The following is a 17732-nucleotide window of genomic DNA, read 5'->3' as shown; positions in this document are numbered from 1 at the left end:
TTGTGTTTTAGGACTGATTTTTTATTTTTCAACAGGGAATTTTGCTTCGTTTAGCCACTGCTCATTAAGTTGTTTCGTTTTGTTTGGTTGCGGTCCCTCTATTAATTTTGGGACTGATTTTGCTGCTGCAATTTGAGGCTAACGCTGCTGCGTTTTTGGCCATTTTCTACTATGTTTTCCGTTTTGGGACTGATTTACCGACTGCGTTTTTTTGGCCATTTTCTACTGTGTTTTAGGCCATTTTACACCTCAGTTTGGGACTGATTTAGTGCCAGCATTTTTGGTTGAATGTTCACTGCATTTTGGGGCTAAAAATTTCATCTTTTAGCCATTTAGTTACTATGCAATGGCTGCACTAAAGGGCTAAGTTTTTGCTGTATTTTGAGGCTCATTTGGGGTTGAAATTGCTGCTATATTTAGCTAGTCTTTGTTGATAATTTGAGCCAAGTTTTGAGCAGCTTCGGAGTCATAGGTTGCTGGTTATTAAAGACAAATGGTTGCTGCATTTTGGGGAGGAAAATGCCACACTTTGACGATTTGTTTGCTGTACTTGAGACTTCACTTTGCTATGGCATTTTTTAGGCTGGGGTTTCTAGAGGGAAGCCTATTTCTCTGCTGCATCTTGGGGCCATGGGCTGCTGTATTTTTTGAGTTGAATCATTGCTACATTTTGAGGCATCTGCTGCTGCATTTCTCTAAGGCAAACGTTGTACTTAGTTGCAGCACTTTGTCAAGTTACTATCCTGTTTTACAAGAAAACAAATGCTGCACTTTGACATTCATTTTTGCTACTAATGCCTTGATGAATTTGCTGCTATATTGAGGAGTTATTGCTGCATCTTTTGGGCCAATTGCGTTACATTTATAAAGGTAGTGTCACAACTGCTTGGGTCATTTTGCAGTTGTCTTTAAAGGCAAATGGCTATTACTTCGGGATGGACTAGTCGCTACGTTTAAGTCCCAGTTGTTTGATAAAAAATAGCTATTGTTATGCTACTCGATGAATTGCCTTCCTTCTTTAAAAGGAACAAGTTGCCACTCGTGATGTCCACCTAATTCGAACTGGATACAATACTTATGGCCGATGAAGAAATTTCCGTCGATTTCCAAGGCCTTCCATGTACAAAGACGGATTTTTATTTTAAGTTTATTCATTATTTTTAATTCATCCGATAATTATTTATTTTCTTACTAACATTTTTTATTAAGTCTCATGCACTCTGAAGTTATTTTTTTGAAAGATGGCACTCAAAAGAAGTTCAAATAGCTTCTTAAATTCTTTGTTTATATTGTTTTTTTTACAAATTTAAATTATGCAAGCATAAAATATAGTGAAACTTTACTTTTTAGGGTGTAGGCTAGTGGTAGTATTTATTTATGATCTGCTTAGGTGATTTAAATTTTATGTGTTTTAGATAAATTAATATTAGACAGTTATTATTTTTGTAGTTAATATTCTTATAGTTATCATGTTTCGCTAGAGTTTTAATTTAGTAGCTTAGCACACTTAAGTAAATAAATAGGGTGATTTGCCTCAATATTTAGGTTTTAAAATCTACTCTCATAATTAATTGATTAGGTGTACATACTTAGCTAGTTAAATTAGTTAACACACCTTGCGTGCAGAATAATTTCATGTCCATTCCTTACACCTTTTCACATACTCAAGCTCTTAAGTTGTAGATAACCTTTTTAAATAATTGTTTATATCACATATGTTTAAATCTGTTTTTTTTTTTCATTCAAAAGCAAATCGTTCATTGTTAAGTAAATACCTTTATAATATATTCATTTAAAGCTAAAAATTTTAGTCACTGTAATTGCGCACTTTATTTACTTGTAAATTATCACGTAATACGTATTTTTATACATATGTAAATACTTACACCTTTTACTACATAAACATTCATGTTAGTTATTCTTAGTCTAAATTCTATTAATTTTTGTAAATAATAATCAATCCTTTTACACATCCCTCGTATAGTTAAATTGATCCAGCCGGGAACCACATTTGTGGATTCTGAAGGATGCCTAACACCTTCCCTTCGGAATAATTTGAACCCTTACCTAGAATCTCACTTATTTTCGTAGACCATGTTAAGCTGCATATATTAATAATTTATAGGTACCCTAGTATACCTTAAATGTTAGGTGGCGACTCTGTACATAATTAATTATTTCAGAGCTCCATAAGTTGTGCTTTGTTTAGCCTTGGTTAAAATGAGGTGCAACAACATGACGACTCTGCTGGGGACACTTAGGTTCTAACCATATGGACTCAATTTGTTATTCGAGGTATGCTATCTTTATTTGAGTTTTTGTTTATTATTTTACTTGCCTGCATTTATTCATCATGTATATCTTTCCCCTTGTTCCCTTATTTGTTTACGTACATATCTGCTTTTAATTTCATACGTTGTATTATTGCCTTTTTTACTAGCAAGTTTTATTTACCATACTCATTTTTTACTTTATTGTAAATTATGCATCTTGCTTTTACTGTTTCTCTTTAATTGCTATCTTTTTGTGGTTTTATATTAATATTCATATGTGTTATCGGTTTATATAAAATGACATTCTGTTCATATTTCCTCCACTCCTGGAAAATTCACACAAATTCACACACTTAAAGCGGTTTCGCGGTTCGCGGTCGTGCACTACTAAATTACCCTTTTAGTTGGATCGATCTTGTGGATTTAGTCGATCGGCGGTGCAGTCGACGGCCACGGACTTTCCACTCCCAAGTTGTCCGCTTGGGGGAGCCTTGTGTCATAGGAAAACCAACTCTTAGAATTCCTAGGTTACTGTACATTCCATTTTGCAGTTGTTTTTAGCTAGGTTGAATTTTATCCTTTATTTCGAACATTCTTTTCATTTTTCACATACTCTTTATTTGTTACATGTTTTTGTTTTTAAATAAATATTGTTGTCATTTACTTTGCACTACCTTAGCACTTTATCTAACTATTTTTAGTTGGCTTGTGTTAATCCCTGAATTTTGTAAAAAAAAAAAAATCTTCAATCATGCATTTTATACCTTATTTGCAAGAACTACGCACACCTGATTCTCTTCTTTGATGAGATACGTAGGCAGCCCTTTTGGGTTCGGTATTATTATTCAAAAAATCACAAAAAAAAAAAAATCCTTTATTTTGAAAAAAAAAATCATCACAAATTTTTTTTATTTCTTTCTACCCTATTTGCAAGAACTACGCACACCTGATTCTCTTCTTTGATGAGATACGTAGGCAGCCCTTTTGGGTTCGGTATTCATTATTCAAAAAATCATAAAAACAAATCCTTTATTTTGAAAAATCACAAAAATATTTTATTTCTTTCTATCCTATCTGCAAGAACTACGCACACCTGATTCTCTTCTTTGATGAGATACGTAGGCAGCCCTTTTGGGTTCGGTATTCATTATTCATTATTCATAAAAAAAATCCTTTATTTTGAAAAAAATCACAAAAATATTTTATTTCTTTCTATCCTATTTGAACGAACTACGCGCACTTGATTCTCATCAAAGATGAGATACGTAGGCAACCCTTTTTCGGTTCGGTACCCATATACAAAAAATACAAAAATATTTTTTAGATTCATATCTTTGACTTGGTTGATACCAACACAGTTAGGATTGTGCATATGAAATAAACAAGTGATAATCAATATGATATAGAGGACTGACTTTGTGGTAAACCATAGATTCTTTTGGTATCTCTCATTCACACCTTAAGTGACACTTGAAAAATTCTATTGCATGCTTGTAAGACAAGAACAAAACCAACCTCATGGTTTCCTGTGCATTGTGTGGTGAGCTTTAGATAGCGTTCAATTGCATTGCATTGTGATCTAGAACTTGGCCTGAATGTCTGTTGAGGCGAAATTATGAGTAACACTCAGCATAGAAAAGGATCGTAGGCCTTCTTTGACCCGTTTAAGCCTTTCTAGCCTACCAAATGACATTATCCCTAGCATTCCCCCTTTGAGCCTAAAGTTTTTTTTTTACCACCACATCATGAGCCTATACCATTTCTGAGTGCTTACATGCACTATCTCTCTCTTGGCCCAACCTCTCTGAGCGTACTAAAAACGTGCAACTGCGGATAGAGATCTGAGCTGAAGCTTCAAAAAAAAAAAAAGGGGGGGATTCGACTGTCCTAGAAAAACAAAGGCTAAGAACGACCTCCAAAGCAAGAAGGAGCCCACAAAAAAAAAACAGTCATTTGGGATCTTTGACATACAACTTGTTATTTCTATTTTATTTTTTCACACTCAGGCATACAACCTGAAATTACTATCAAGACCTCGGGCATGCAACCCAGGTTAATTCTCTTAATCCCCACAGAGTCTCGGGCATGCAACCCTAAACAAAAAAAAAAAAAAAAAAAAAAAGGGAAAAATGGGCTTTAACTTGCAGAAGAGGTCGCATAAGTACAAAAGAAAAGGACAATAAAGCAAAATAGATCAGCGTCAGAGCACACATATACTAAGCACAGACATAGTACAACGCTTAGGGAAGGATTAGTCACTCCTTACCCAAATAATATCCTACCCTTTTCCCAAGCCTACATTACAACCCCATAACAAGCCCTACGTGATTCTATGCTAAGGTTTCTCTCATTAGTGGATACTTACATGACGGCCAAGCTTATGGTATTACAATTGCAAGCATTGAACATCTTTCTGAGTTTGAGTGTACTTCTCTAGATGTCTCAAAGTTCAAAAATACTGAATATATGTGAAAAAGGACTTTCTTTCTGGTGAGGGCACTTGAAACATGAAGATAGGAATAGTTCGAAGTCTTTGTTTGAAACAAAATGAACCAATCTTGCGATCCTTAGGTATGTCTGAAGTACCACTTGAAGCTGTAGGAATTACCAATGAGTCGATCTTAGTTTGTTGGACGATAAATAATGGTGAATTCTTATGCACAATCTAATTGTTCGTACCAACTGAAGTCGAGGCATGTTATATCAATCATTGTGATTATTTAAAAAAAAAAATTGCTGGATTTTGCTTTCGTGATTTTGTTATTTTTCTTAATTTTTTATTTTTTATTGTTGCACAGTAAATATAGTTCAATGTTGTTGTGTTGTTACTAACTCTATGAGGTATCCACATCTGGTCTTACCATGAAAGACCCTCGTACTTCTCCGCTGAAGCATGAAATTGGGAGAACATTTTTGAGTAGCTTAAAAAAAAGAAATAATAATAATAATAAAAAAAAACAACCCGCAAGTGCACATCGCATTTCGCGGGAAGTATGCAAATTTTTGTTTGTTTTCTAAACTGGGACAAAATTTTTGAGGGGGCCCTCAAAAATTCCACCAATGGCGCATTTCGAGAGAAAAGGCACGGGCTCGACCAGCCCCACAGTAGGACACTGCATTGGCTCGTCAAGCCCCACAGTAGGACACTGCATTGGCTCGTCCAGCCCCACAACAGGACACCGAAGGCGTCATAGTCTAAAGGCATTATTCTCATCACCTAAAGGCACCATTTCATGGCCCAAGGACCTTACCTTCTGCACTGCATTCGCGCCGAAGCAAAGGCGTTATCTTCCACACCTGCGTTACATTATCACTCTCAAATGCCATGCAGAGGCAACATCATTGTTCGCAAAAGTACCGCCTTTAATTGGACATTTTAGGCTAGTCCGCCTTTAATTGGACATTTAGGCTCGTCCGCCTTTAATTGGACATTTAGGCTTGTCCGGCTTTACTATAACATTAGGCTTGTCCGCCTTTAATTGGACATTTTAGGCTAGTCCGCCTTTAATAGGACAGTTTAGGCTAGTTCGCCTTCATATGTTACATGGGCCATGCACCGCCCTTTGTAATTTCTGCATAAGGCTGAGCACCGCCTTTCATATGATGCATGGGTTGCGCATCGCCCTTTGCATCGCTTTCATATGTTACATGGGCCATGCACCGCCCTTTGTAATTTCTGCATAAGGCTGAGCACCGCCTTTCATATGATGCATGGGCTGCGCACCGCCCTTTGCATCGCTTTCATATGTTACATGGGCCATGCACCACCCTTTGTAATTTCTGCATAAGGCTGAGCACCGCCTTTCATATGATGCATGGGCTGCGCACCGCCCTTTGCATCGCTTTCATATGTTACATGGGCCATGCACCGCCCTTTGTAATTTCTGCATAAGGCTGAGCACCGTCTTTCATGTTGTATGGGCTGCGCACCGCCCATTTAAATTTCTGCATAAGGCTGAGCACCGCCTTTCATGTTGCATGGGCTGCGCACCGCCCATTTAAATTTCTGCATAAGGTTGTTCACCGCCTTTCATATGTTACATGGGCCATGCACCGCCCTTTGTAATTTCTGCATAAGGCTGAGCACCGCCTTTCATATGATGCATGGGCTGCGCACCGCCCTTTGCATCGCTTTCATATGTTACATGGGCCATGCACCGCCCGTTGTAATTTCTGCATAAGGCTGAGCACCGCCTTTCATGTTGTATGGGCTGCGCACCGCCCATTTAAATTTCTGCATAAGGTTGCTCACCGCCTTTCATATGTTACATGGGCCATGCACCGCCCTTTATAATTTCTGCATAAGGCTAAGCACCGCCTTTCATATGATGCATGAGCTGCGCACCGCCCTTTGCATCGCTTTCATATGTTACATGGGCCATGCACCGCCCTTTGTAATTTCTGCATAAGGCTGAGCACCGCCTTTTATATGTTGCACGGGCCGCACACCGCCCTTTGAAAATTTCTGCATAAGACATCGCACCGCATCTGCCTTGTTTTATTATTATTTTCTTAATGCCCCTGCGTATGCTCGCAACCGCATTGCACTGCACCTGCATTGTTTTATTGTTTTCAAATGCCCCTGCGTATGCTCGCAGACGCATTGCACCGTATCTGCATTTGTTTGTTTTAAATGCCATGCGTATGCTCGCAAATGCACTGCACATACATTGCATCATTACTTTACGAATGCTCGCAAATGCACTGCACATACATTGCATCATTACTTTGCGAATGCTCGCAAATGCACTGCACATACATTGCATCATTACTTTGCGAATGCTCGCAAACACACTGCACATGCATTGCATTATCACTTTCAGATACCCTTCAAACGCATTGCATCATGCCTTAAAAAAAAACGTCCATTAGTTATCACCTTTCGAACTACATTGACCTGATTCTCGTGATTGACGAGATATGTAGGAAGCTCTATGCAGAGTTCAATCACATCAGGGCGAGAATCATTCTTTCCCCAGTAAGTACACAATCTTGCACCTTTCCAGTATCTCGTAGCTCGATACTGGGGCAATTTTGGAAGAGACGACGTGGGTATGCGAACATTTTTTTTCGGCCCTGAACAATCCTTCCCGTTTTATCATTTTTCTTTTCATTGCAACCCTACCTACAGACTGAGAGTATTGTCAAAGCTCTACCAACGTCTGGCCTCTTTCTCCGTACATATCCTTTTAACAATTCTTTGTCGAGCCAAAATAGGCTACATGTCAACGTCTTCGTCCGAAAACTCTTTCATCGTCTCCGGTCGAAGAGGGACAAGTTGTTGACACCTAATTTTGGCTCGACGTGCTTAAAATTAACGTTTTGGGGGGCCTTGATTCGTTAAAGAGCACGAAATACATTTTTTACACATTTTTACATTTTTTCAACAATTTATTGATGATTACCCTTTTTTAGGAATTTTCTCAATTTATTGTCATTTTTTTCAAGAACCATTATTTTGCACATGTATAGCACAATATTATCATTTTCGTGCAATTAAATTGTTTCTTAATTTTATAGCAATACATTTTCATATCTTGCACATTAATATTTATATTTTATACTTACGTTATTATTTATACATGTATTAATTAATTATATTTTAGTGCAGTCCGACAGTGTAGAAAAAATTGGAGCAAATAATTTTTAAACGCGGAGCAAGAATTCGATCAAGTAAAGGTCTTATCACTTTTTTTTAAAAAAGAAAAGTTGATTGAGGTGATGTGTTGGGGACAAAGGGGTATGGCTTCATTATTTTTTGGGCAAAAAAGAGGTGTTTATTTATATTATAAGAAAAGGGTGGAGTTAATTTAATTATTGGACACACACACATCACAACATCAGATTTTTTGTTTCTAAACCTAAATATTTCTCTCTCTCTAAATATTTCCCTCTCCTCACTTTCTCTCTTTCCATCCGAAACCACCAAACCCCAACAACAGCAGCCGACGAGCAACAACACCTGCCCTCTGTTCGCTCCTTTTCTCCTCCTCACTTTCTTCTTGTATTTTTGTTTCCATGTATCTCCGACGAAGCTCGCTGCTCCGACGAACTCGTTGGCCCGACTGATTGTTCCTCGCCCATGTTTTGCTACTTTTGTGCTTCTGTATTGCTGCTACAAAATCCTTTATTGTGTTGCTCATTTTAGTTATTTTTGCCATAGTTTGGTTGCTGCCCATTATAAATTTTTCTTTGTTTGGCTATTTTCCCGTCACACTTTGTTGTTGCTTCATTCTTGTTTTTGCCACTGGTTGTTGACATTTTCGGACCACTTTGGACATTCTTTTGTTAAATTTGTGTTGATTGTTGCTCCTGCTTTTTGTGTTTTAGGACTGATTTTTTATTTTTCAACAGGGAATTTTGCTTCGTTTAGCCACTGCTCATTAAGTTGTTTCGTTTTGTTTGGTTGCGGTCCCTCTATTAATTTTGGGACTGATTTTGCTGCTGCAATTTGAGGCTAACGCTGCTGCGTTTTTGGCCATTTTCTACTATGTTTTCCGTTTTGGGACTGATTTACCGACTGCGTTTTTTTGGCCATTTTCTACTGTGTTTTAGGCCATTTTACACCTCAGTTTGGGACTGATTTAGTGCCAGCATTTTTGGTTGAATGTTCACTGCATTTTGGGGCTAAAAATTTCATCTTTTAGCCATTTAGTTACTATGCAATGGCTGCACTAAAGGGCTAAGTTTTTGCTGTATTTTGAGGCTCATTTGGGGTTGAAATTGCTGCTATATTTAGCTAGTCTTTGTTGATAATTTGAGCCAAGTTTTGAGCAGCTTCGGAGTCATAGGTTGCTGGTTATTAAAGACAAATGGTTGCTGCATTTTGGGGAGGAAAATGCCACACTTTGACGATTTGTTTGCTGTACTTGAGACTTCACTTTGCTATGGCATTTTTTAGGCTGGGGTTTCTAGAGGGAAGCCTATTTCTCTGCTGCATCTTGGGGCCATGGGCTGCTGTATTTTTTGAGTTGAATCATTGCTACATTTTGAGGCATCTGCTGCTGCATTTCTCTAAGGCAAACGTTGTACTTAGTTGCAGCACTTTGTCAAGTTACTATCCTGTTTTACAAGAAAACAAATGCTGCACTTTGACATTCATTTTTGCTACTAATGCCTTGATGAATTTGCTGCTATATTGAGGAGTTATTGCTGCATCTTTTGGTCCAATTGCGTTACATTTATAAAGGTAGTGTCACAACTGCTTGGGTCATTTTGCAGTTGTCTTTAAAGGCAAATGGCTATTACTTCGGGATGGACTAGTCGCTACGTTTAAGTCCCAGTTGTTTGATAAAAAATAGCTATTGTTATGCTACTCGATGAATTGCCTTCCTTCTTTAAAAGGAACAAGTTTCCACTCGTGATGTCCACCTAATTCGAACTGGATACAATACTTATGGCCGATGAAGAAATTTCTGTTGATTTCCAAGGCCTTCCATGTACAAAGACGGATTTTTATTTTAAGTTTATTCATTATTTTTAATTCATCCGATAATTATTTATTTTCTTACTAACATTTTTTATTAAGTCTCATGCACTCTGAAGTTATTTTTTTGAAAGATGGCACTCAAAAGAAGTTCAAATAGCTTCTTAAATTCTTTGTTTATATTTTTTTTTTACATTCTTAAATTATGCAAGCATAAAATATAGTGAAACTTTACTTTTTAGGGTGTAGGCTAGTGGTAGTATTTATTTATGATCTGCTTAGGTGATTTAAATTTTATGTGTTTTAGATAAATTAATATTAGACAGTTATTATTTTTGTAGTTAATATTCTTATAGTTATCATGTTTCGCTAGAGTTTTAATTTAGTAGCTTAGCACACTTAAGTAAATAAATAGGGTGATTTGCCTCAATATTTAGGTTTTAAAATCTACTCTCATAATTAATTGATTAGGTGTACATACTTAGCTAGTTAAATTAGTTAACACACCTTGCGTGCAGAATAATTTCATGTCCATTCCTTACACCTTTTCACATACTCAAGCTCTTAAGTTGTAGATAACCTTTTTAAATAATTGTTTATATCACATATGTTTAAATCTGTTTTTTTTTTTTCATTCAAAAGCATATTGTTCATTGTTAAGTAAATACCTTTATAATATATTCATTTAAAGCTAAAAATTTTAGTCATTGTAATTGCGCACTTTATTTACTTGTAAATTATCACGTAATACGTATTTTTATACATATGTAAATACTTACACCTTTTACTACATAAACATTCATGTTAGTTATTCTTAGTCTAAATTCTATTAATTTTTGTAAATAATAATCAATCCTTTTACACATCCCTCGTATAGTTAAATTGATCCAGCCGGGAACCACATTTGTGGATTCTGAAGGATGCCTAACACCTTCCCTTCGGAATAATTTGAACCCTTATCTAGAATCTCACTTATTTTCGTAGACCATGTTAAGCTGCATATATTAATAATTTATAGGTACCCTAGTATACCTTAAATGCTAGGTGGCGACTCTGTACATAATTAATTATTTCAGAGCTCCATAAGTTGTGCTTTGTTTAGCCTAGGTTAAAATGAGGTGCAACAATCATTACCAAGCAGGTATGAGTGTAGAATCTAGTAAGGTCAGCACCCCCAAAGAAACTCTGAATAGCCAAAGTAAGATCGTGAGAGATAATATCCCATGTTGCTTGAAAAAAAATTCCATTAAGACCATCAGGTCCTGGAGAGCTGTCAGGATCAATAGACATAACTGCTTCTTTGACTTCTTGTTTTGTAGGAATGGATAATAGAGCAGTATTGTCTTGATCAGAAACCATTGGGGTAAGAAAATCAAGAGCAGGGTGGTCTTCATTGCCTTCCGAGGAGCATAACAGGTTTTGGAAATAGTTGATACCGGCATTTGCAATCTCATGTTTACCCAACAACCAGTTTCCAGCATTGTCTTTGATTTGTTGAATGTTGAGTTTTTTTCTTCTACCTTTGATAGTGCTATGAAAATAAGCCGAGTTTGCATCCCCTTCAGCAATCCATTTAATTCTGGCTTTTTGCCTCAGAAAAGACTCCTTCCTTTTTAGCATTTGGATATATTTTGCATTGGCCAGATTCAGAAGGGTCCTGTTTTCGGCCGAATTATCCAGAATCAAGTTGTGTTCCAATTCTGAAATTTTATTCTCCATCCTGTCCACTTCTTCAAATATGTCACCAAAAGTTACCTTGGACCAAACACTAAGGGCCTTGCAAGTCTTCTTCAATTTCTGGTGAAGAATCCACAAAGGATTTCCATAGATGTTCTCTTCCCAAGCTTGTTGAACAACAGTGAGAAAGTCATTATGTTCAACCCAAAAATTCAAGAACTTAAAGAACTTAATAGGATTAGAATCTTCAATATTAACATTGATCAATAGGGGGGCATGATCAGACCCTGATCTTGGCAGGTGGTTAACAGTAGTGAAATAAAAAACGTTACTCCACTCAGCGTTGATCAAGACCCTATCTAGTCTTTTCTAAATGGCTCTATGGCCTCTGTTATCACACCAAGTGAATGGATCGCCAAGAAAACCTGCATCTTGTAAACCAGAGTCCTCTATACAATTCAAGAAATCTAAACTGTTGGAAATATTGAAAGGTTTGCCTCCTTTTTTCTCCTCAGCACTGGTAATAACATTAAAATCTCCAAAAACTGCCCATGGACAGTCCACACTTGAAGAGAGAGTGTCAATAGCTTCCCAAAGGTCCTTTCTTTCCTCATTGTTACATTTGGCATAAACAGCGGTAAAAATTACCTTATCAATTCCACAAACACCTTTAACGCAAGCAAAAACATATTGATCATCACTAAATAAAACATTGACATCATATACATCATCCCAGAAGAGCCAAATTTTATTGTTGGGATTACAAAAGCATTTGTCCATGCCAAGCATAATTCGAAACTTGTCTCCTAAGCCATCCTGGTTTGGGTCCTGTAAGACAGGTTCCTGAAGACTAATGAAAGAGATTTTGTATTTGGTTTTTAAAATTTTTAGCCTATCAAAGGCTCCCATCGTTCTTACTCCTCTAATATTCCAAGACAGAAAAGTAATCATGGAAAACATTAAAAATGGGGGGTTTTTTTTTTTTGTGAGCCTTTGAGCTCTAGTTTTTAGAGGGGAGAATTTGCCTTTCATGATTTCCTGGCTTTTGGACCCTCTTGGGGAGAGATTTCCCGCCATGGATTGAACATTGTCATCATTTGAATTTGTAGACATATTAAAGATGATTCGCCTTGCATTTTCATCATCGGATTTGGCACAATCTGAGAGATCATCATCTTGGACAGAATTATAATCATCACTCCAATCCCCCTCCTCATGATCTAGTGGTTCTCCAGCTTGTTCGTTAAGTCCATCTTTTTCTTGGAGAGATTAAAAAGCATTTCCAATGTCTATAGTGATAGCTCCTCCTTTTATATTGTCTCCTAGAAGAATCCTTCTACAAATGCCATTTTTTGAGATCACCTCTTCAAAATCAGGCTCCTTTGACACCTCTAATATCCTATCAGAGAGGATACTAGAAGAAGTAGTGGCAGTCTCCTTATTGGTAGATGTATTTGGTCCCGGACCATCCTTCCCCTGGTCATTCTTCATATCACAATTGTTCGACGTATTCTGGGATGACAAACTGATCCCTGTAGGTTGGTAGATCTAGTTGGTTTTAGTAGGAGAGTCCTTTTTATAAGTCGGCTTAGGGGCAGTTTCAGCTTTTCGATCAGTGGCCTTCTCATTTTGGGGATCTTTGCTTTGATCAACTTTGGTGATTTCAAGATCATTCGAGTTATTTAGCACAATGTCATCATCTCTTGCCGTCTCCTGCTGAGTATCCTTGTCACTTTTATCTTCCTTTTTTTGATCCATCTTACCTTGTTTGGTGATTTTATTGGGTTTTTTCCCATGTTCTGATTTTCCTCATCGCCTGAAGATTTCTTTTGTTGCGCAGGTTCTTTTTCTTTGTATTCTTCATCTTTTTTGCCCTGAGGGACCTGTTTGTAATCCTTATTGCTAGCATTGCCTCTGTTAGAGAGCTTATTGTTGATAGTGTCTTTTCCCCCATCCTTCTCCTCTTTCCTTTGGTTCTCCAACCTCATTTGTTGAGATTTCTTCTTTTCAGCCCACTTACACACATCTAGGGAGTGACCAATCCTTTTACAATGAGTGCAGTATTTTGGCATTTGTTCATACTCGATTTTCTGATAAAATCCTTTCAAAGGGGAATTTTCATCCTCTAAGCCAATCCAAATCTTATCAAGACGAGGTTTCGTTAGATCCATGATAACTCTTGCTTTGGCTAGCCCCGGTCTTCTTTTAATCACAGTGGCATTATCGGGGGTCTGAGGGGTGCCAATTGGACTAAGGATTTGTTTAAGGTAATCCCAATGATAACAATTAAGAGGAAGGCCTGGCAATAACACCCACACAGGAGCAAATGGAGAGTCTTCATCCGGTTTGAAATCCGGAGTCCACTGCTCCATCCACATTTGCTGGCCGTCGATCTCGAACATTCTTCTAAAGAAAGCATTTTTACAGTCTTCTTCCAAACTAAATATCAAGAAAACAGTCCTAAAGTCGAAAGCCCCAATTTGAACATTTCCTTTGACAGTCATCTTCTCAGCAAAATCGCTTCGAATTTTCTCTATCTGAGGACGAGTTTTGAGGAACTTACCGACTATAGTCCATTTGCAATGATTGGCCATGACACCGTAGAATTGATTGGCTTTGAAAGTGACCGCTGGTACTCCATTGTGAGAAGAGACACGAGCCACGACTTCCGGTGCTCCTTCAATACTAGGGGTCAAAGTAGGTGAGGCAGCAGATGCATAAGAAAATTTTGGTGGGATTGTTTCTGTCGATGGGGTCGTTGCAGTTGGTGGTGATAAGATCTGTGCCGGACGCGCCGTTTGTTGGCCGTCCGGAGTGGCCATGAAGAGGCGCGTCGACGACAAACGCCACTGAAGGTGGTAGACCTCTATCGATATTACCGTTGGTAGAGAGAGAATATCTTTGCGTAGTGTTTTCTGTATCTTAAGTCTTCTTCGAATCTTTTGATAAATTAAATTTCAACAAGTCTTACCCTTAGTTTTATCATTATCATAATATACAGTATTAGTAGTAATATTGAAAAAGCAATCTATCTGTAATAATATCCCTATTGCATTAGTTGTATTCTTGGAAGTACTTGTTACTCTGTTAGTAATTACTAGACAAAAGTTAAATTTGCATATCAGTACCATTATACTTTTTCTTCTCAAGTCTTTCTTAATCCATATACAGTCAAACCTCTTTATAGTGGCAGTGTTTGTCCGAAAATTTTATGGATGCTATAGTAAGGGACTGATATGTACGTATACTGGCGTTTGATGTTTAGATCGATTTATTTTTCTATACTTTTTATTAGTCTTACATATAAATGAAAATGATATACTTGTTAATTTTAAAATCTCAATTGATTTTCATATCTCGTTAATTAAAAATTGAAATGACTAATAAATTCGTAACTAGTTGTACCATACAATAAAGAATTAAAATCTAAGGAACATATGCATTTAAGATTAATTGAGAATTTAAATATTTCAAGTTTGACGTAAGAATTCTACAATTGTAGGTTGTTTCGTAAATTTCAGTCTCTTAGTGATAATATAACACTTAAATTGACGAAGAATTTTGTCCAAACTTCAGCAAAAGAAAATTCAATAGCTTTCCCTTGAAGACTGTCTAAGAGCTTAACAATTGACTCTTCTATCTCACCTCAAGTAACAATTAACTCTTAACAATAACTTTTTATTTTGTACATAATATATTTCTTACTAAATTTTATTACACAATATATGAGTATGACTATTATAGAGAGGTAATTTTATAAAGAGCGTACCGCTATAATGAATGACGAAGAATTTTGTCCAAACTTCAGCAAAAGAAAATTCAATAGCTTTCCCTTGAAGACTGTCTAAGAGCTTAACAATTGACTCTTCTATCTCACCTCAAGTAACAATTAACTCTTAACAATAGCTTTTTATTTTGTACATAATATATTTCTTACTAAATTTTATTACACAATATATGAGTATGACTATTATAGAGAGGTAATTTTATAAAGAGCGTACCGCTATAATGAATGTCACAGATGTTATAAAGAAGTAAAAGATAACATGAAAAATCAGTTTCAGAGAAAATCGAGCCGTTATAGTAAAATGTTGTTATAGCGAATGACAATTATAGAGAGGTTTGACTGTACCGAATCCTTTTTACCATGAGTTCTTGGGTAAAACTTTTGCAGGAAAGTTCAGAGTGAAGGCGGAAATAAAGCTTCTCTTTTCCAATTAGACAAATAACATCAACTCAAAAAGGAAAAATATTTAAACCCGCCTTTTTAAAAAAAACAAATTGAGATTGATCAATTTTGCCATCCTTTACTCTTTAGTCCATTCATGAGTATCCTTAATGTTAGAATATTGCTTCATATATATCATTGTCATTAATAGAATTCCAGCAAGAAATGGGGTAAAGTACTCTATGATGTGTTCAGATTCTTCAAGAAAAAAACGTCCCATTTACTAAAAACGTCCAATTTACTCCTCAATTTCTGATTATGCTTTAAAGATTTCCTTAGGTTGGAGCTCCGTAAGGGCAAGGGAAAAAATGAGATATTTTCCTAACTGTATGTTAATATTAGATCAAAAGTCTGAATAAGGATCAAGTTACCCAATTTCGAATAGTACAAAATAAATTAAATAAAGAAATTTACTGATATAGTGCATTTTTCTCCTTCTGCTTTTCCATTATGATATTGATTTGGAAGAGAGACGGGGGGGGGGGGGGGGGGGGTTGTCTGAATATTGCAAAAGGTAAACTATGAGCACTTTTCTCCAAAATAAAAGCTCCTTTATTAATTCCATCGTTTTTCAAGTACATGAGTACGTAGCTTATGGGAAATAAAATAAAACATAATTGTAAGATTACATGCGTAATCGTCATTTATTTGTTCACACACATTATTATATTTCTCTAAGCACTATATATAGATATATAGCTAATTAAAGTATTATGCTTTCACGCTTGCCTTTCTTGCATTTGCTATGTCAAATTCCACAATGGCCTACATATTTTTTCCCGAACAAAGCGTTAACGCAGAATCCTTTGCAACAAATCTCATTGAACCTGCACATCTTCCCACAAAAACCACAGTTCTCTTTGTCTACCAAAAAATTCATGCACTTGTTCTTGCAACAAAAAGGCCCTGGACTACCCTTAGCAAGGCATATTTTAGGATTTTTGTTGCATGTAATAATTTTGCTGCCAAATGCTCTCTCATGAATTCTCCAAAAATGAAATTTTTCCTTAGCAAAAGAGTCACTTGTACTCCCTCTAAGGGTTGTTTCTAGTGTATCTTTTACTGCTTCAGCCATATTATTTTTGTCTTCATCTTCTTTCGAAATTGATTGCTCTTGAATTGATGCTGAAAGGGTATTAGCAAAAGCCATGAAAATGGCAAGAAAGAAGAAGAAGAAGAGAGTTAAGTTCTTCATTAAAGGAAAATGCAACTTTTTAACGTGCCTTAATTTTTGGGGTAGTATATATGAGATAATGAGAAGATTGGATGGGTTATGGAGAAGAATTGAGTTGAAGGGTATTTATAGGTAAATTTTTGCACGGAGCTATTGATTATACTAATAAAGTTCTTGATTAGATTTTGAACAAAGCTCGACAAACATTCTATTGATGGAAAGATTGTGACTCACCAAAAAACGCAAAACTGGTAGAAATGTAGAAAGTAACTGATCGACAATATATGTTGGTTTTGCGTTTAGAAAATGTCACCATTTTAATTTTTTATTATAACCAAGTTAACTATAACTCACCAGAATATCTAAGAAGTACTTTTAAAACGAGAACAAAAATTTGGTGCGAGTGTTGCGTAAATGAAGATCAAACTACTAGAATTCCAAAGCGATTTTATTTCTAAAAGAAGTTATATGTCAAATCCTTCGCAATCAGAGGCGGATCCAGGATTTTAACTTTAGGAGTTCAAGATTTAAAATTTTAGGACAGACCTCAAGGTACCATACAATAATAACCTAACCAAACAAAGAACATTGATATTCAAAAATTTTAAAAGTAACAATCCACCTTACACTCAAAACCATAGAAATACTTTTCAAACTCCCTCACCCCGCTATACCCAAAAATTTACATTTCAATACTGTAGACATTGAAACAGTTAAGTACTGGATACAAGCAAATAATTCTATACTTTAGTTTAAATAAAGTGGTTTGAGATATTCTCTAAAACGCATAAATCTCATTAAGTTTTATTCAGTTGTTTCCTTACTTTTCAGGTGTACAAGTGTTATAGTAAAAGCACGAAAAAGTAAAATATTTGTTGAAGAGCCAGGTTAAATCAAATCATATGACCACTATCAACATGCAAAAGAGATACATATATTTAGTAAATATCACCA

Source organism: Lycium barbarum, chromosome 12, assembly GCF_019175385.1.
Source record: "Lycium barbarum isolate Lr01 chromosome 12, ASM1917538v2, whole genome shotgun sequence".
NCBI lineage: Eukaryota > Viridiplantae > Streptophyta > Magnoliopsida > Solanales > Solanaceae > Lycium > Lycium barbarum.
This window is presented reverse-complemented; position numbering follows the sequence as displayed.